This window comes from Phyllobates terribilis, unplaced genomic scaffold (assembly GCF_046119375.1).
Source record: "Phyllobates terribilis strain yellow unplaced genomic scaffold, ASM4611937v1 Scaffold_187__1_contigs__length_3656778, whole genome shotgun sequence".
NCBI classification, from domain to species: Eukaryota; Metazoa; Chordata; class Amphibia; order Anura; family Dendrobatidae; genus Phyllobates; species Phyllobates terribilis.
Window position 1 is genome coordinate 2,250,579 of NW_027362947.1, and position 18,375 is coordinate 2,268,953.

The following is an 18,375-nucleotide window of genomic DNA, read 5'->3' on the forward strand; positions in this document are numbered from 1 at the left end:
TACATACCTCTCCTGCTGCTGCTGCTGCTGGCTGTCCAGCAGCAGACTGAAGGTGGCTGCTGCTGTGCACAGGTATATAAAGGCTCAGAGCCTATTATGACACGCGCAGCCAGCGTTCCATTGCCACATTCCATCTACTGCAGGCAGGATACCTGGCTGGCTGAATGTCGCTGAGAAGCTCACAGAGACCGCCATAAGCAACAGTTTAACAGAATGCCACAGACTAATCAACCAAACTTTTTGGGTTGGGTTCTCTTTTATAGTCTGCAGGCATTAAATGAAAGAAGTCAGTGTTCCAGCAGAGGGAGACAACGTTTCAGAAAAGGCATTGTAGCAAACCAAAAAAGAAATTTTAAGCGCAGCAGAGTAACCAGCGCACATACCTGTTAGCTCAGGTGAGTTTAAAAGGCTGCTGTTGATAACAAGGGCATTTGCTAAATAGATGGTGTGTGTGCAACAATATACTGAAAGGTCAATTATATTGTGCAGCTTATCTCACCACCTGTAGTTATTTAGGTGAAAGCTCCAAAATGCTTGCCTAATATGTCTGTTTATCCAAAAGGAAGTAAAAAGGGAGAGCTAGAAAGATAGCATTGCATCACATTACATGGCAATGCAATGCACAGTTGCTGAAGTTGAACCAAAATGAGCTTGTAATCTGGCTTCTGCAACTTTGAACATGAAAAATCCAATGAGGAGAAGAAAAGCAAAGCCAAAGAGTCCATCCCAAAATCCGACAAACAAGCAAAATGAACAAAAAACATTGAATTCAATTCTTTCTGATTTTAGAAACTGCATTAAAGAAGGGGTGCACCGGTCCTGGAGATACTGCAATACCAGGTCAATGCGTGGAGTGGACAGAGCAAGCTCTTTTTCCATCTCCCTGTTCTAAAAATCCATTTAATATATGGTCCCCAGATAGGGGACGTATCAGATATTAAACTGATAAGAACAGATACTACACTTGATCTTAGCCAAAAGGCCGAGAAGCGATAACCAGAATTGGTTTCAAACTACGGAGCCACCCAAGGATCCTGAAAAGTCCATTTGTGGAGATGAGCTCCTGGACTCCCGTTAAGAAGACATGTTGTCAACCTCTAGATCCCTTACATGCCTGCACTTTTCGGCTTGCTGCTGCTGCAATCCACGCGTTTTAGATCTGCATAACTCCACCTCTTTAAACACAGCACCTTCACCCCCTGCTGTTCCCACCCGCCTCAACACCGTTGGAAGGGAGGAGAACCAATTAAGGCGGGGGGTGGGGTGGAACGAGCAGCTGTCTACCCTTAGCAGGAGGGCTCCTGATTACATACCTCTCCTGCTGCTGCTGCTGCTGGCTGTCCAGCAGCAGACTGAAGGTGGCTGCTGCTGTGCACAGGTATATAAAGGCTCAGAGCCTATTATGACACGCGCAGCCAGCGTTCCATTGCCACATTCCATCTACTGCAGGCAGGATACCTGGCTGGCTGAATGTCGCTGAGAAGCTCACAGAGACCGCCATAAGCAACAGTTTAACAGAATGCCACAGACTAATCAACCAAACTTTTTGGGTTGAGTTCTCTTTTATAGTCTGCAGGCATTAAATGAAAGAAGTCAGTGTTCCAGCAGAGGGAGACAACGTTTCAGAAAAGGCATTGTAGCAAACCAAAAAAGAAATTTTAAGCGCAGCAGAGTAACCAGCGCACATACCTGTTAGCTCAGGTGAGTTTAAAAGGCTGCTGTTGATAACAAGGGCATTTGCTAAATAGATGGTGTGTGTGCAACAATATACTGAAAGGTCAATTATATTGTGCAGCTTATCTCACCACCTGTAGTTATTTAGGTGAAAGCTCCAAAATGCTTTCCTAATATGTCTGTTTATCCAAAAGGAAGTAAAAAGGGAGAGCTAGAAAGATAGCATTGCATCACATTACATGGCAATGCAATGCACAGTTGCTGAAGTTGAACCAAAATGAGCTTGTAATCTGGCTTCTGCAACTTTGAACATGAAAAATCCAATGAGGAGAAGAAAAGCAAAGCCAAAGAGTCCATCCCAAAATCCGACAAACAAGCAAAATGAACAAAAAACATTGAATTCAATTCTTTCTGATTTTAGAAACTGCATTAAAGAAGGGGTGCACCGGTCCTGGAGATACTGCAATACCAGGTCAATGCGTGGAGTTGACAGAGCAAGCTCTTTTTCCATCTCCCTGTTCTAAAAATCCATTTAATATATGGTCCCCAGATAGGGGACGTATCAGATATTAAACTGATAAGAACAGATACTACACTTGATCTTAGCCAAAAGGCCGAGAAGCGATAACCAGAATTGGTTTCAAACTACGGAGCCACCCAAGGATCCTGAAAAGTCCATTTGTGGAGATGAGCTCCTGGACTCCCGTTAAGAAGACATGTTGTCAACCTCTAGATCCCTTACATGCCTGCACTTTTCGGCTTGCTGCTGCTGCAATCCACGCGTTTTAGATCTGCATAACTCCACCTCTTTAAACACAGCACCTTCACCCCCTGCTGTTCCCACCCGCCTCAACACCGTTGGAAGGGAGGAGAACCAATTAAGGCGGGGGGTGGGGTGGAACGAGCAGCTGTCTACCCTTAGCAGGAGGGCTCCTGATTACATACCTCTCCTGCTGCTGCTGCTGCTGGCTGTCCAGCAGCAGACTGAAGGTGGCTGCTGCTGTGCACAGGTATATAAAGGCTCAGAGCCTATTATGACACGCGCAGCCAGCGTTCCATTGCCACATTCCATCTACTGCAGGCAGGATACCTGGCTGGCTGAATGTCGCTGAGAAGCTCACAGAGACCGCCATAAGCAACAGTTTAACAGAATGCCACAGACTAATCAACCAAACTTTTTGGGTTGGGTTCTCTTTTATAGTCTGCAGGCATTAAATGAAAGAAGTCAGTGTTCCAGCAGAGGGAGACAACGTTTCAGAAAAGGCATTGTAGCAAACCAAAAAAGAAATTTTAAGCGCAGCAGAGTAACCAGCGCACATACCTGTTAGCTCAGGTGAGTTTAAAAGGCTGCTGTTGATAACAAGGGCATTTGCTAAATAGATGGTGTGTGTGCAACAATATACTGAAAGGTCAATTATATTGTGCAGCTTATCTCACCACCTGTAGTTATTTAGGTGAAAGCTCCAAAATGCTTGCCTAATATGTCTGTTTATCCAAAAGGAAGTAAAAAGGGAGAGCTAGAAAGATAGCATTGCATCACATTACATGGCAATGCAATGCACAGTTGCTGAAGTTGAACCAAAATGAGCTTGTAATCTGGCTTCTGCAACTTTGAACATGAAAAATCCAATGAGGAGAAGAAAAGCAAAGCCAAAGAGTCCATCCCAAAATCCGACAAACAAGCAAAATGAACAAAAAACATTGAATTCAATTCTTTCTGATTTTAGAAACTGCATTAAAGAAGGGGTGCACCGGTCCTGGAGATACTGCAATACCAGGTCAATGCGTGGAGTGGACAGAGCAAGCTCTTTTTCCATCTCCCTGTTCTAAAAATCCATTTAATATATGGTCCCCAGATAGGGGACGTATCAGATATTAAACTGATAAGAACAGATACTACACTTGATCTTAGCCAAAAGGCCGAGAAGCGATAACCAGAATTGGTTTCAAACTACGGAGCCACCCAAGGATCCTGAAAAGTCCATTTGTGGAGATGAGCTCCTGGACTCCCGTTAAGAAGACATGTTGTCAACCTCTAGATCCCTTACATGCCTGCACTTTTCGGCTTGCTGCTGCTGCAATCCACGCGTTTTAGATCTGCATAACTCCACCTCTTTAAACACAGCACCTTCACCCCCTGCTGTTCGCACCCGCCTCAACACCGTTGGAAGGGAGGAGAACCAATTAAGGCGAGGGGTGGGGTGGAACGAGCAGCTGTCTACCCTTAGCAGGAGGGCTCCTGATTACATACCTCTCCTGCTGCTGCTGCTGCTGGCTGTCCAGCAGCAGACTGAAGGTGGCTGCTGCTGTGCACAGGTATATAAAGGCTCAGAGCCTATTATGACACGCGCAGCCAGCGTTCCATTGCCACATTCCATCTACTGCAGGCAGGATACCTGGCTGGCTGAATGTCGCTGAGAAGCTCACAGAGACCGCCATAAGCAACAGTTTAACAGAATGCCACAGACTAATCAACCAAACTTTTTGGGTTGGGTTCTCTTTTATAGTCTGCAGGCATTAAATGAAAGAAGTCAGTGTTCCAGCAGAGGGAGACAACGTTTCAGAAAAGGCATTGTAGCAAACCAAAAAAGAAATTTTAAGCGCAGCAGAGTAACCAGCGCACATACCTGTTAGCTCAGGTGAGTTTAAAAGGCTGCTGTTGATAACAAGGGCATTTGCTAAATAGATGGTGTGTGTGCAACAATATACTGAAAGGTCAATTATATTGTGCAGCTTATCTCACCACCTGTAGTTATTTAGGTGAAAGCTCCAAAATGCTTGCCTAATATGTCTGTTTATCCAAAAGGAAGTAAAAAGGGAGAGCTAGAAAGATAGCATTGCATCACATTACATGGCAATGCAATGCACAGTTGCTGAAGTTGAACCAAAATGAGCTTGTAATCTGGCTTCTGCAACTTTGAACATGAAAAATCCAATGAGGAGAAGAAAAGCAAAGCCAAAGAGTCCATCCCAAAATCCGACAAACAAGCAAAATGAACAAAAAACATTGAATTCAATTCTTTCTGATTTTAGAAACTGCATTAAAGAAGGGGTGCACCGGTCCTGGAGATACTGCAATACCAGGTCAATGCGTGGAGTGGACAGAGCAAGCTCTTTTTCCATCTCCCTGTTCTAAAAATCCATTTAATATATGGTCCCCAGATAGGGGACGTATCAGATATTAAACTGATAAGAACAGATACTACACTTGATCTTAGCCAAAAGGCCGAGAAGCGATAACCAGAATTGGTTTCAAACTACGGAGCCACCCAAGGATCCTGAAAAGTCCATTTGTGGAGATGAGCTCCTGGACTCCCGTTAAGAAGACATGTTGTCAACCTCTAGATCCCTTACATGCCTGCACTTTTCGGCTTGCTGCTGCTGCAATCCACGCGTTTTAGATCTGCATAACTCCACCTCTTTAAACACAGCACCTTCACCCCCTGCTGTTCCCACCCGCCTCAACACCGTTGGAAGGGAGGAGAACCAATTAAGGCGGGGGGTGGGGTGGAACGAGCAGCTGTCTACCCTTAGCAGGAGGGCTCCTGATTACATACCTCTCCTGCTGCTGCTGCTGCTGCTGGCTGTCCAGCAGCAGACTGAAGGTGGCTGCTGCTGTGCACAGGTATATAAAGGCTCAGAGCCTATTATGACACGCGCAGCCAGCGTTCCATTGCCACATTCCATCTACTGCAGGCAGGATACCTGGCTGGCTGAATGTCGCTGAGAAGCTCACAGAGACCGCCATAAGCAACAGTTTAACAGAATGCCACAGACTAATCAACCAAACTTTTTGGGTTGGGTTCTCTTTTATAGTCTGCAGGCATTAAATGAAAGAAGTCAGTGTTCCAGCAGAGGGAGACAACGTTTCAGAAAAGGCATTGTAGCAAACCAAAAAAGAAATTTTAAGCGCAGCAGAGTAACCAGCGCACATACCTGTTAGCTCAGGTGAGTTTAAAAGGCTGCTGTTGATAACAAGGGCATTTGCTAAATAGATGGTGTGTGTGCAACAATATACTGAAAGGTCAATTATATTGTGCAGCTTATCTCACCACCTGTAGTTATTTAGGTGAAAGCTCCAAAATGCTTGCCTAATATGTCTGTTTATCCAAAAGGAAGTAAAAAGGGAGAGCTAGAAAGATAGCATTGCATCACATTACATGGCAATGCAATGCACAGTTGCTGAAGTTGAACCAAAATGAGCTTGTAATCTGGCTTCTGCAACTTTGAACATGAAAAATCCAATGAGGAGAAGAAAAGCAAAGCCAAAGAGTCCATCCCAAAATCCGACAAACAAGCAAAATGAACAAAAAACATTGAATTCAATTCTTTCTGATTTTAGAAACTGCATTAAAGAAGGGGTGCACCGGTCCTGGAGATACTGCAATACCAGGTCAATGCGTGGAGTGGACAGAGCAAGCTCTTTTTCCATCTCCCTGTTCTAAAAATCCATTTAATATATGGTCCCCAGATAGGGGACGTATCAGATATTAAACTGATAAGAACAGATACTACACTTGATCTTAGCCAAAAGGCCGAGAAGCGATAACCAGAATTGGTTTCAAACTACGGAGCCACCCAAGGATCCTGAAAAGTCCATTTGTGGAGATGAGCTCCTGGACTCCCGTTAAGAAGACATGTTGTCAACCTCTAGATCCCTTACATGCCTGCACTTTTCGGCTTGCTGCTGCTGCAATCCACGCGTTTTAGATCTGCATAACTCCACCTCTTTAAACACAGCACCTTCACCCCCTGCTGTTCGCACCCGCCTCAACACCGTTGGAAGGGAGGAGAACCAATTAAGGCGAGGGGTGGGGTGGAACGAGCAGCTGTCTACCCTTAGCAGGAGGGCTCCTGATTACATACCTCTCCTGCTGCTGCTGCTGCTGGCTGTCCAGCAGCAGACTGAAGGTGGCTGCTGCTGTGCACAGGTATATAAAGGCTCAGAGCCTATTATGACACGCGCAGCCAGCGTTCCATTGCCACATTCCATCTACTGCAGGCAGGATACCTGGCTGGCTGAATGTCGCTGAGAAGCTCACAGAGACCGCCATAAGCAACAGTTTAACAGAATGCCACAGACTAATCAACCAAACTTTTTGGGTTGGGTTCTCTTTTATAGTCTGCAGGCATTAAATGAAAGAAGTCAGTGTTCCAGCAGAGGGAGACAACGTTTCAGAAAAGGCATTGTAGCAAACCAAAAAAGAAATTTTAAGCGCAGCAGAGTAACCAGCGCACATACCTGTTAGCTCAGGTGAGTTTAAAAGGCTGCTGTTGATAACAAGGGCATTTGCTAAATAGATGGTGTGTGTGCAACAATATACTGAAAGGTCAATTATATTGTGCAGCTTATCTCACCACCTGTAGTTATTTAGGTGAAAGCTCCAAAATGCTTGCCTAATATGTCTGTTTATCCAAAAGGAAGTAAAAAGGGAGAGCTAGAAAGATAGCATTGCATCACATTACATGGCAATGCAATGCACAGTTGCTGAAGTTGAACCAAAATGAGCTTGTAATCTGGCTTCTGCAACTTTGAACATGAAAAATCCAATGAGGAGAAGAAAAGCAAAGCCAAAGAGTCCATCCCAAAATCCGACAAACAAGCAAAATGAACAAAAAACATTGAATTCAATTCTTTCTGATTTTAGAAACTGCATTAAAGAAGGGGTGCACCGGTCCTGGAGATACTGCAATACCAGGTCAATGCGTGGAGTGGACAGAGCAAGCTCTTTTTCCATCTCCCTGTTCTAAAAATCCATTTAATATATGGTCCCCAGATAGGGGACGTATCAGATATTAAACTGATAAGAACAGATACTACACTTGATCTTAGCCAAAAGGCCGAGAAGCGATAACCAGAATTGGTTTCAAACTACGGAGCCACCCAAGGATCCTGAAAAGTCCATTTGTGGAGATGAGCTCCTGGACTCCCGTTAAGAAGACATGTTGTCAACCTCTAGATCCCTTACATGCCTGCACTTTTCGGCTTGCTGCTGCTGCAATCCACGCGTTTTAGATCTGCATAACTCCACCTCTTTAAACACAGCACCTTCACCCCCTGCTGTTCCCACCCGCCTCAACACCGTTGGAAGGGAGGAGAACCAATTAAGGCGGGGGGTGGGGTGGAACGAGCAGCTGTCTACCCTTAGCAGGAGGGCTCCTGATTACATACCTCTCCTGCTGCTGCTGCTGCTGGCTGTCCAGCAGCAGACTGAAGGTGGCTGCTGCTGTGCACAGGTATATAAAGGCTCAGAGCCTATTATGACACGCGCAGCCAGCGTTCCATTGCCACATTCCATCTACTGCAGGCAGGATACCTGGCTGGCTGAATGTCGCTGAGAAGCTCACAGAGACCGCCATAAGCAACAGTTTAACAGAATGCCACAGACTAATCAACCAAACTTTTTGGGTTGGGTTCTCTTTTATAGTCTGCAGGCATTAAATGAAAGAAGTCAGTGTTCCAGCATAGGGAGACAACGTTTCAGAAAAGGCATTGTAGCAAACCAAAAAAGAAATTTTAAGCGCAGCAGAGTAACCAGCGCACATACCTGTTAGCTCAGGTGAGTTTAAAAGGCTGCTGTTGATAACAAGGGCATTTGCTAAATAGATGGTGTGTGTGCAACAATATACTGAAAGGTCAATTATATTGTGCAGCTTATCTCACCACCTGTAGTTATTTAGGTGAAAGCTCCAAAATGCTTGCCTAATATGTCTGTTTATCCAAAAGGAAGTAAAAAGGGAGAGCTAGAAAGATAGCATTGCATCACATTACATGGCAATGCAATGCACAGTTGCTGAAGTTGAACCAAAATGAGCTTGTAATCTGGCTTCTGCAACTTTGAACATGAAAAATCCAATGAGGAGAAGAAAAGCAAAGCCAAAGAGTCAATCCCAAAATCCGACAAACAAGCAAAATGAACAAAAAACATTGAATTCAATTCTTTCTGATTTTAGAAACTGCATTAAAGAAGGGGTGCACCGGTCCTGGAGATACTGCAATACCAGGTCAATGCGTGGAGTGGACAGAGCAAGCTCTTTTTCCATCTCCCTGTTCTAAAAATCCATTTAATATATGGTCCCCAGATAGGGGACGTATCAGATATTAAACTGATAAGAACAGATACTACACTTGATCTTAGCCAAAAGGCCGAGAAGCGATAACCAGAATTGGTTTCAAACTACGGAGCCACCCAAGGATCCTGAAAAGTTCATTTGTGGAGATGAGCTCCTGGACTCCCGTTAAGAAGACATGTTGCCAACCTCTAGATCCCTTACATGCCTGCACTTTTCGGCTTGCTGCTGCTGCAATCCACGCGTTTTAGATCTGCATAACTCCACCTCTTTAAACACAGCACCTTCACCCCCTGCTGTTCCCACCCGCCTCAACACCGTTGGAAGGGAGGAGAACCAATTAAGGCGGGGGGTGGGGTGGAACGAGCAGCTGTCTACCCTTAGCAGGAGGGCTCCTGATTACATACCTCTCCTGCTGCTGCTGCTGCTGGCTGTCCAGCAGCAGACTGAAGGTGGCTGCTGCTGTGCACAGGTATATAAAGGCTCAGAGCCTATTATGACACGCGCAGCCAGCGTTCCATTGCCACATTCCATCTACTGCAGGCAGGATACCTGGCTGGCTGAATGTCGCTGAGAAGCTCACAGAGACCGCCATAAGCAACAGTTTAACAGAATGCCACAGACTAATCAACCAAACTTTTTGGGTTGGGTTCTCTTTTATAGTCTGCAGGCATTAAATGAAAGAAGTCAGTGTTCCAGCAGAGGGAGACAACGTTTCAGAAAAGGCATTGTAGCAAACCAAAAAAGAAATTTTAAGCGCAGCAGAGTAACCAGCGCACATACCTGTTAGCTCAGGTGAGTTTAAAAGGCTGCTGTTGATAACAAGGGCATTTGCTAAATAGATGGTGTGTGTGCAACAATATACTGAAAGGTCAATTATATTGTGCAGCTTATCTCACCACCTGTAGTTATTTAGGTGAAAGCTCCAAAATGCTTGCCTAATATGTCTGTTTATCCAAAAGGAAGTAAAAAGGGAGAGCTAGAAAGATAGCATTGCATCACATTACATGGCAATGCAATGCACAGTTGCTGAAGTTGAACCAAAATGAGCTTGTAATCTGGCTTCTGCAACTTTGAACATGAAAAATCCAATGAGGAGAAGAAAAGCAAAGCCAAAGAGTCCATCCCAAAATCCGACAAACAAGCAAAATGAACAAAAAACATTGAATTCAATTCTTTCTGATTTTAGAAACTGCATTAAAGAAGGGGTGCACCGGTCCTGGAGATACTGCAATACCAGGTCAATGCGTGGAGTGGACAGAGCAAGCTCTTTTTCCATCTCCCTGTTCTAAAAATCCATTTAATATATGGTCCCCAGATAGGGGACGTATCAGATATTAAACTGATAAGAACAGATACTACACTTGATCTTAGCCAAAAGGCCGAGAAGCGATAACCAGAATTGGTTTCAAACTACGGAGCCACCCAAGGATCCTGAAAAGTCCATTTGTGGAGATGAGCTCCTGGACTCCCGTTAAGAAGACATGTTGTCAACCTCTAGATCCCTTACATGCCTGCACTTTTCGGCTTGCTGCTGCTGCAATCCACGCGTTTTAGATCTGCATAACTCCACCTCTTTAAACACAGCACCTTCACCCCCTGCTGTTCCCACCCGCCTCAACACCGTTGGAAGGGAGGAGAACCAATTAAGGCGGGGGGTGGGGTGGAACGAGCAGCTGTCTACCCTTAGCAGGAGGGCTCCTGATTACATACCTCTCCTGCTGCTGCTGCTGCTGGCTGTCCAGCAGCAGACTGAAGGTGGCTGCTGCTGTGCACAGGTATATAAAGGCTCAGAGCCTATTATGACACGCGCAGCCAGCGTTCCATTGCCACATTCCATCTACTGCAGGCAGGATACCTGGCTGGCTGAATGTCGCTGAGAAGCTCACAGAGACCGCCATAAGCAACAGTTTAACAGAATGCCACAGACTAATCAACCAAACTTTTTGGGTTGGGTTCTCTTTTATAGTCTGCAGGCATTAAATGAAAGAAGTCAGTGTTCCAGCATAGGGAGACAACGTTTCAGAAAAGGCATTGTAGCAAACCAAAAAAGAAATTTTAAGCGCAGCAGAGTAACCAGCGCACATACCTGTTAGCTCAGGTGAGTTTAAAAGGCTGCTGTTGATAACAAGGGCATTTGCTAAATAGATGGTGTGTGTGCAACAATATACTGAAAGGTCAATTATATTGTGCAGCTTATCTCACCACCTGTAGTTATTTAGGTGAAAGCTCCAAAATGCTTGCCTAATATGTCTGTTTATCCAAAAGGAAGTAAAAAGGGAGAGCTAGAAAGATAGCATTGCATCACATTACATGGCAATGCAATGCACAGTTGCTGAAGTTGAACCAAAATGAGCTTGTAATCTGGCTTCTGCAACTTTGAACATGAAAAATGCAATGAGGAGAAGAAAAGCAAAGCCAAAGAGTCAATCCCAAAATCCGACAAACAAGCAAAATGAACAAAAAACATTGAATTCAATTCTTTCTGATTTTAGAAACTGCATTAAAGAAGGGGTGCACCGGTCCTGGAGATACTGCAATACCAGGTCAATGCGTGGAGTGGACAGAGCAAGCTCTTTTTCCATCTCCCTGTTCTAAAAATCCATTTAATATATGGTCCCCAGATAGGGGACGTATCAGATATTAAACTGATAAGAACAGATACTACACTTGATCTTAGCCAAAAGGCCGAGAAGCGATAACCAGAATTGGTTTCAAACTACGGAGCCACCCAAGGATCCTGAAAAGTTCATTTGTGGAGATGAGCTCCTGGACTCCCGTTAAGAAGACATGTTGTCAACCTCTAGATCCCTTACATGCCTGCACTTTTCGGCTTGCTGCTGCTGCAATCCACGCGTTTTAGATCTGCATAACTCCACCTCTTTAAACACAGCACCTTCACCCCCTGCTGTTCCCACCCGCCTCAACACCGTTGGAAGGGAGGAGAACCAATTAAGGCGGGGGGTGGGGTGGAACGAGCAGCTGTCTACCCTTAGCAGGAGGGCTCCTGATTACATACCTCTCCTGCTGCTGCTGCTGCTGGCTGTCCAGCAGCAGACTGAAGGTGGCTGCTGCTGTGCACAGGTATATAAAGGCTCAGAGCCTATTATGACACGCGCAGCCAGCGTTCCATTGCCACATTCCATCTACTGCAGGCAGGATACCTGGCTGGCTGAATGTCGCTGAGAAGCTCACAGAGACCGCCATAAGCAACAGTTTAACAGAATGCCACAGACTAATCAACCAAACTTTTTGGGTTGGGTTCTCTTTTATAGTCTGCAGGCATTAAATGAAAGAAGTCAGTGTTCCAGCAGAGGGAGACAACGTTTCAGAAAAGGCATTGTAGCAAACCAAAAAAGAAATTTTAAGCGCAGCAGAGTAACCAGCGCACATACCTGTTAGCTCAGGTGAGTTTAAAAGGCTGCTGTTGATAACAAGGGCATTTGCTAAATAGATGGTGTGTGTGCAACAATATACTGAAAGGTCAATTATATTGTGCAGCTTATCTCACCACCTGTAGTTATTTAGGTGAAAGCTCCAAAATGCTTGCCTAATATGTCTGTTTATCCAAAAGGAAGTAAAAAGGGAGAGCTAGAAAGATAGCATTGCATCACATTACATGGCAATGCAATGCACAGTTGCTGAAGTTGAACCAAAATGAGCTTGTAATCTGGCTTCTGCAACTTTGAACATGAAAAATCCAATGAGGAGAAGAAAAGCAAAGCCAAAGAGTCCATCCCAAAATCCGACAAACAAGCAAAATGAACAAAAAACATTGAATTCAATTCTTTCTGATTTTAGAAACTGCATTAAAGAAGGGGTGCACCGGTCCTGGAGATACTGCAATACCAGGTCAATGCGTGGAGTGGACAGAGCAAGCTCTTTTTCCATCTCCCTGTTCTAAAAATCCATTTAATATATGGTCCCCAGATAGGGGACGTATCAGATATTAAACTGATAAGAACAGATACTACACTTGATCTTAGCCAAAAGGCCGAGAAGCGATAACCAGAATTGGTTTCAAACTACGGAGCCACCCAAGGATCCTGAAAAGTCCATTTGTGGAGATGAGCTCCTGGACTCCCGTTAAGAAGACATGTTGTCAACCTCTAGATCCCTTACATGCCTGCACTTTTCGGCTTGCTGCTGCTGCAATCCACGCGTTTTAGATCTGCATAACTCCACCTCTTTAAACACAGCACCTTCACCCCCTGCTGTTCCCACCCGCCTCAACACCGTTGGAAGGGAGGAGAACCAATTAAGGCGGGGGGTGGGGTGGAACGAGCAGCTGTCTACCCTTAGCAGGAGGGCTCCTGATTACATACCTCTCCTGCTGCTGCTGCTGCTGGCTGTCCAGCAGCAGACTGAAGGTGGCTGCTGCTGTGCACAGGTATATAAAGGCTCAGAGCCTATTATGACACGCGCAGCCAGCGTTCCATTGCCACATTCCATCTACTGCAGGCAGGATACCTGGCTGGCTGAATGTCGCTGAGAAGCTCACAGAGACCGCCATAAGCAACAGTTTAACAGAATGCCACAGACTAATCAACCAAACTTTTTGGGTTGGGTTCTCTTTTATAGTCTGCAGGCATTAAATGAAAGAAGTCAGTGTTCCAGCAGAGGGAGACAACGTTTCAGAAAAGGCATTGTAGCAAACCAAAAAAGAAATTTTAAGCGCAGCAGAGTAACCAGCGCACATACCTGTTAGCTCAGGTGAGTTTAAAAGGCTGCTGTTGATAACAAGGGCATTTGCTAAATAGATGGTGTGTGTGCAACAATATACTGAAAGGTCAATTATATTGTGCAGCTTATCTCACCACCTGTAGTTATTTAGGTGAAAGCTCCAAAATGCTTGCCTAATATGTCTGTTTATCCAAAAGGAAGTAAAAAGGGAGAGCTAGAAAGATAGCATTGCATCACATTACATGGCAATGCAATGCACAGTTGCTGAAGTTGAACCAAAATGAGCTTGTAATCTGGCTTCTGCAACTTTGAACATGAAAAATCCAATGAGGAGAAGAAAAGCAAAGCCAAAGAGTCCATCCCAAAATCCGACAAACAAGCAAAATGAACAAAAAACATTGAATTCAATTCTTTCTGATTTTAGAAACTGCATTAAAGAAGGGGTGCACCGGTCCTGGAGATACTGCAATACCAGGTCAATGCGTGGAGTGGACAGAGCAAGCTCTTTTTCCATCTCCCTGTTCTAAAAATCCATTTAATATATGGTCCCCAGATAGGGGACGTATCAGATATTAAACTGATAAGAACAGATACTACACTTGATCTTAGCCAAAAGGCCGAGAAGCGATAACCAGAATTGGTTTCAAACTACGGAGCCACCCAAGGATCCTGAAAAGTCCATTTGTGGAGATGAGCTCCTGGACTCCCGTTAAGAAGACATGTTGTCAACCTCTAGATCCCTTACATGCCTGCACTTTTCGGCTTGCTGCTGCTGCAATCCACGCGTTTTAGATCTGCATAACTCCACCTCTTTAAACACAGCACCTTCACCCCCTGCTGTTCCCACCCGCCTCAACACCGTTGGAAGGGAGGAGAACCAATTAAGGCGGGGGGTGGGGTGGAACGAGCAGCTGTCTACCCTTAGCAGGAGGGCTCCTGATTGCATACCTCTCCTGCTGCTGCTGCTGCTGGCTGTCCAGCAGCAGACTGAAGGTGGCTGCTGCTGTGCACAGGTATATAAAGGCTCAGAGCCTATTATGACACGCGCAGCCAGCGTTCCATTGCCACATTCCATCTACTGCAGGCAGGATACCTGGCTGGCTGAATGTCGCTGAGAAGCTCACAGAGACCGCCATAAGCAACAGTTTAACAGAATGCCACAGACTAATCAACCAAACTTTTTGGGTTGGGTTCTCTTTTATAGTCTGCAGGCATTAAATGAAAGAAGTCAGTGTTCCAGCAGAGGGAGACAACGTTTCAGAAAAGGCATTGTAGCAAACCAAAAAAGAAATTTTAAGCGCAGCAGAGTAACCAGCGCACATACCTGTTAGCTCAGGTGAGTTTAAAAGGCTGCTGTTGATAACAAGGGCATTTGCTAAATAGATGGTGTGTGTGCAACAATATACTGAAAGGTCAATTATATTGTGCAGCTTATCTCACCACCTGTAGTTATTTAGGTGAAAGCTCCAAAATGCTTGCCTAATATGTCTGTTTATCCAAAAGGAAGTAAAAAGGGAGAGCTAGAAAGATAGCATTGCATCACATTACATGGCAATGCAATGCACAGTTGCTGAAGTTGAACCAAAATGAGCTTGTAATCTGGCTTCTGCAACTTTGAACATGAAAAATCCAATGAGGAGAAGAAAAGCAAAGCCAAAGAGTCCATCCCAAAATCCGACAAACAAGCAAAATGAACAAAAAACATTGAATTCAATTCTTTCTGATTTTAGAAACTGCATTAAAGAAGGGGTGCACCGGTCCTGGAGATACTGCAATACCAGGTCAATGCGTGGAGTGGACAGAGCAAGCTCTTTTTCCATCTCCCTGTTCTAAAAATCCATTTAATATATGGTCCCCAGATAGGGGACGTATCAGATATTAAACTGATAAGAACAGATACTACACTTGATCTTAGCCAAAAGGCCGAGAAGCGATAACCAGAATTGGTTTCAAACTACGGAGCCACCCAAGGATCCTGAAAAGTCCATTTGTGGAGATGAGCTCCTGGACTCCCGTTAAGAAGACATGTTGTCAACCTCTAGATCCCTTACATGCCTGCACTTTTCGGCTTGCTGCTGCTGCAATCCACGCGTTTTAGATCTGCATAACTCCACCTCTTTAAACACAGCACCTTCACCCCCTGCTGTTCCCACCCGCCTCAACACCGTTGGAAGGGAGGAGAACCAATTAAGGCGGGGGGTGGGGTGGAACGAGCAGCTGTCTACCCTTAGCAGGAGGGCTCCTGATTACATACCTCTCCTGCTGCTGCTGCTGCTGGCTGTCCAGCAGCAGACTGAAGGTGGCTGCTGCTGTGCACAGGTATATAAAGGCTCAGAGCCTATTATGACACGCGCAGCCAGCGTTCCATTGCCACATTCCATCTACTGCAGGCAGGATACCTGGCTGGCTGAATGTCGCTGAGAAGCTCACAGAGACCGCCATAAGCAACAGTTTAACAGAATGCCACAGACTAATCAACCAAACTTTTTGGGTTGGGTTCTCTTTTATAGTCTGCAGGCATTAAATGAAAGAAGTCAGTGTTCCAGCAGAGGGAGACAACGTTTCAGAAAAGGCATTGTAGCAAACCAAAAAAGAAATTTTAAGCGCAGCAGAGTAACCAGCGCACATACCTGTTAGCTCAGGTGAGTTTAAAAGGCTGCTGTTGATAACAAGGGCATTTGCTAAATAGATGGTGTGTGTGCAACAATATACTGAAAGGTCAATTATATTGTGCAGCTTATCTCACCACCTGTAGTTATTTAGGTGAAAGCTCCAAAATGCTTGCCTAATATGTCTGTTTATCCAAAAGGAAGTAAAAAGGGAGAGCTAGAAAGATAGCATTGCATCACATTACATGGCAATGCAATGCACAGTTGCTGAAGTTGAACCAAAATGAGCTTGTAATCTGGCTTCTGCAACTTTGAACATGAAAAATCCAATGAGGAGAAGAAAAGCAAAGCCCAAGAGTCCATCCCAAAATCCGACAAACAAGCAAAATGAACAAAAAACATTGAATTCAATTCTTTCTGATTTTAGAAACTGCATTAAAGAAGGGGTGCACCGGTCCTGGAGATACTGCAATACCAGGTCAATGCGTGGAGTGGACAGAGCAAGCTCTTTTTCCATCTCCCTGTTCTAAAAATCCATTTAATATATGGTCCCCAGATAGGGGACGTATCAGATATTAAACTGATAAGAACAGATACTACACTTGATCTTAGCCAAAAGGCCGAGAAGCGATAACCAGAATTGGTTTCAAACTACGGAGCCACCCAAGGATCCTGAAAAGTCCATTTGTGGAGATGAGCTCCTGGACTCCCATTAAGAAGACATGTTGTCAACCTCTAGATCCCTTACATGCCTGCACTTTTCGGCTTGCTGCTGCTGCAATCCACGCGTTTTAGATCTGCATAACTCCACCTCTTTAAACACAGCACCTTCACCCCCTGCTGTTCCCACCCGCCTCAACACCGTTGGAAGGGAGGAGAACCAATTAAGGCGGGGGGTGGGGTGGAACGAGCAGCTGTCTACCCTTAGCAGGAGGGCTCCTGATTACATACCTCTCCTGCTGCTGCTGCTGCTGGCTGTCCAGCAGCAGACTGAAGGTGGCTGCTGCTGTGCACAGGTATATAAAGGCTCAGAGCCTATTATGACACGCGCAGCCAGCGTTCCATTGCCACATTCCATCTACTGCAGGCAGGATACCTGGCTGGCTGAATGTCGCTGAGAAGCTCACAGAGACCGCCATAAGCAACAGTTTAACAGAATGCCACAGACTAATCAACGAAACTTTTTGGGTTGGGTTCTCTTTTATAGTCTGCAGGCATTAAATGAAAGAAGTCAGTGTTCCAGCAGAGGGAGACAACGTTTCAGAAAAGGCATTGTAGCAAACCAAAAAAGAAATTTTAAGCGCAGCAGAGTAACCAGCGCACATACCTGTTAGCTCAGGTGAGTTTAAAAGGCTGCTGTTGATAACAAGGGCATTTGCTAAATAGATGGTGTGTGTGCAACAATATACTGAAAGGTCAATTATATTGTGCAGCTTATCTCACCACCTGTAGTTATTTAGGTGAAAGCTCCAAAATGCTTGCCTAATATGTCTGTTTATCCAAAAGGAAGTAAAAAGGGAGAGCTAGAAAGATAGCATTGCATCACATTACATGGCAATGCAATGCACAGTTGCTGAAGTTGAACCAAAATGAGCTTGTAATCTGGCTTCTGCAACTTTGAACATGAAAAATCCAATGAGGAGAAGAAAACCAAAGCCAAAGAGTCAATCCCAAAATCCGACAAACAAGCAAAATGAACAAAAAACATTGAATTCAATTCTTTCTGATTTTAGAAACTGCATTAAAGAAGGGGTGCACCGGTCCTGGAGATACTGCAATACCAGGTCAATGCGTGGAGTGGACAGAGCAAGCTCTTTTTCCATCTCCCTGTTCTAAAAATCCATTTAATATATGGTCCCCAGATAGGGGACGTATCAGATATTAAACTGATAAGAACAGATACTACACTTGATCTTAGCCAAAAGGCCGAGAAGCGATAACCAGAATTGGTTTCAAACTACGGAGCCACCCAAGGATCCTGAAAAGTCCATTTGTGGAGATGAGCTCCTGGACTCCCGTTAAGAAGACATGTTGTCAACCTCTAGATCCCTTACATGCCTGCACTTTTCGGCTTGCTGCTGCTGCAATCCACGCGTTTTAGATCTGCATAACTCCACCTCTTTAAACACAGCACCTTCACCCCCTGCTGTTCCCACCCGCCTCAACACCGTTGGAAGGGAGGAGAACCAATTAAGGCGGGGGGTGGGGTGGAACGAGCAGCTGTCTACCCTTAGCAGGAGGGCTCCTGATTACATACCTCTCCTGCTGCTGCTGCTGCTGGCTGTCCAGCAGCAGACTGAAGGTGGCTGCTGCTGTGCACAGGTATATAAAGGCTCAG

General features: G+C 45.0%; 14 non-coding genes across 14 annotated transcripts; all 14 read right to left on the reverse strand.

The window, feature by feature from the left end:
* Positions 1-803: 803 nt before the first annotated feature.
* On the reverse strand, positions 804-994 carry LOC141212907 (U2 spliceosomal RNA). The gene has a single exon (XR_012282489.1). It is a non-coding gene; the product is annotated as a U2 spliceosomal RNA (small nuclear RNA).
* A 1,115-nt stretch (positions 995-2,109) lies between these two features.
* LOC141212833 (U2 spliceosomal RNA) lies at positions 2,110-2,300 on the reverse strand. The gene has a single exon (XR_012282419.1). It is a non-coding gene; the product is annotated as a U2 spliceosomal RNA (small nuclear RNA).
* Positions 2,301-3,415: 1,115 nt separating this feature from the next.
* On the reverse strand, positions 3,416-3,606 carry LOC141212908 (U2 spliceosomal RNA). The gene has a single exon (XR_012282490.1). It is a non-coding gene; the product is annotated as a U2 spliceosomal RNA (small nuclear RNA).
* Positions 3,607-4,721: 1,115 nt separating this feature from the next.
* LOC141212910 (U2 spliceosomal RNA) lies at positions 4,722-4,912 on the reverse strand. Its single transcript, XR_012282492.1, has one exon. It is a non-coding gene; the product is annotated as a U2 spliceosomal RNA (small nuclear RNA).
* Positions 4,913-6,030: 1,118 nt separating this feature from the next.
* LOC141212911 (U2 spliceosomal RNA) lies at positions 6,031-6,221 on the reverse strand. The gene has a single exon (XR_012282493.1). It is a non-coding gene; the product is annotated as a U2 spliceosomal RNA (small nuclear RNA).
* A 1,115-nt stretch (positions 6,222-7,336) lies between these two features.
* On the reverse strand, positions 7,337-7,527 carry LOC141212912 (U2 spliceosomal RNA). The gene has a single exon (XR_012282494.1). It is a non-coding gene; the product is annotated as a U2 spliceosomal RNA (small nuclear RNA).
* A 1,115-nt stretch (positions 7,528-8,642) lies between these two features.
* Positions 8,643-8,833, reverse strand: LOC141212913 (U2 spliceosomal RNA). Its single transcript, XR_012282495.1, has one exon. It is a non-coding gene; the product is annotated as a U2 spliceosomal RNA (small nuclear RNA).
* Positions 8,834-9,948: 1,115 nt separating this feature from the next.
* LOC141212914 (U2 spliceosomal RNA) lies at positions 9,949-10,139 on the reverse strand. Its single transcript, XR_012282496.1, has one exon. It is a non-coding gene; the product is annotated as a U2 spliceosomal RNA (small nuclear RNA).
* A 1,115-nt stretch (positions 10,140-11,254) lies between these two features.
* On the reverse strand, positions 11,255-11,445 carry LOC141212915 (U2 spliceosomal RNA). Its single transcript, XR_012282497.1, has one exon. It is a non-coding gene; the product is annotated as a U2 spliceosomal RNA (small nuclear RNA).
* A 1,115-nt stretch (positions 11,446-12,560) lies between these two features.
* Positions 12,561-12,751, reverse strand: LOC141212916 (U2 spliceosomal RNA). The gene has a single exon (XR_012282498.1). It is a non-coding gene; the product is annotated as a U2 spliceosomal RNA (small nuclear RNA).
* A 1,115-nt stretch (positions 12,752-13,866) lies between these two features.
* LOC141212917 (U2 spliceosomal RNA) lies at positions 13,867-14,057 on the reverse strand. The gene has a single exon (XR_012282499.1). It is a non-coding gene; the product is annotated as a U2 spliceosomal RNA (small nuclear RNA).
* A 1,115-nt stretch (positions 14,058-15,172) lies between these two features.
* On the reverse strand, positions 15,173-15,363 carry LOC141212919 (U2 spliceosomal RNA). The gene has a single exon (XR_012282500.1). It is a non-coding gene; the product is annotated as a U2 spliceosomal RNA (small nuclear RNA).
* A 1,115-nt stretch (positions 15,364-16,478) lies between these two features.
* On the reverse strand, positions 16,479-16,669 carry LOC141212920 (U2 spliceosomal RNA). The gene has a single exon (XR_012282501.1). It is a non-coding gene; the product is annotated as a U2 spliceosomal RNA (small nuclear RNA).
* Positions 16,670-17,784: 1,115 nt separating this feature from the next.
* Positions 17,785-17,975, reverse strand: LOC141212922 (U2 spliceosomal RNA). The gene has a single exon (XR_012282503.1). It is a non-coding gene; the product is annotated as a U2 spliceosomal RNA (small nuclear RNA).
* Between the last annotated feature and the right edge of the window lie 400 nt (positions 17,976-18,375).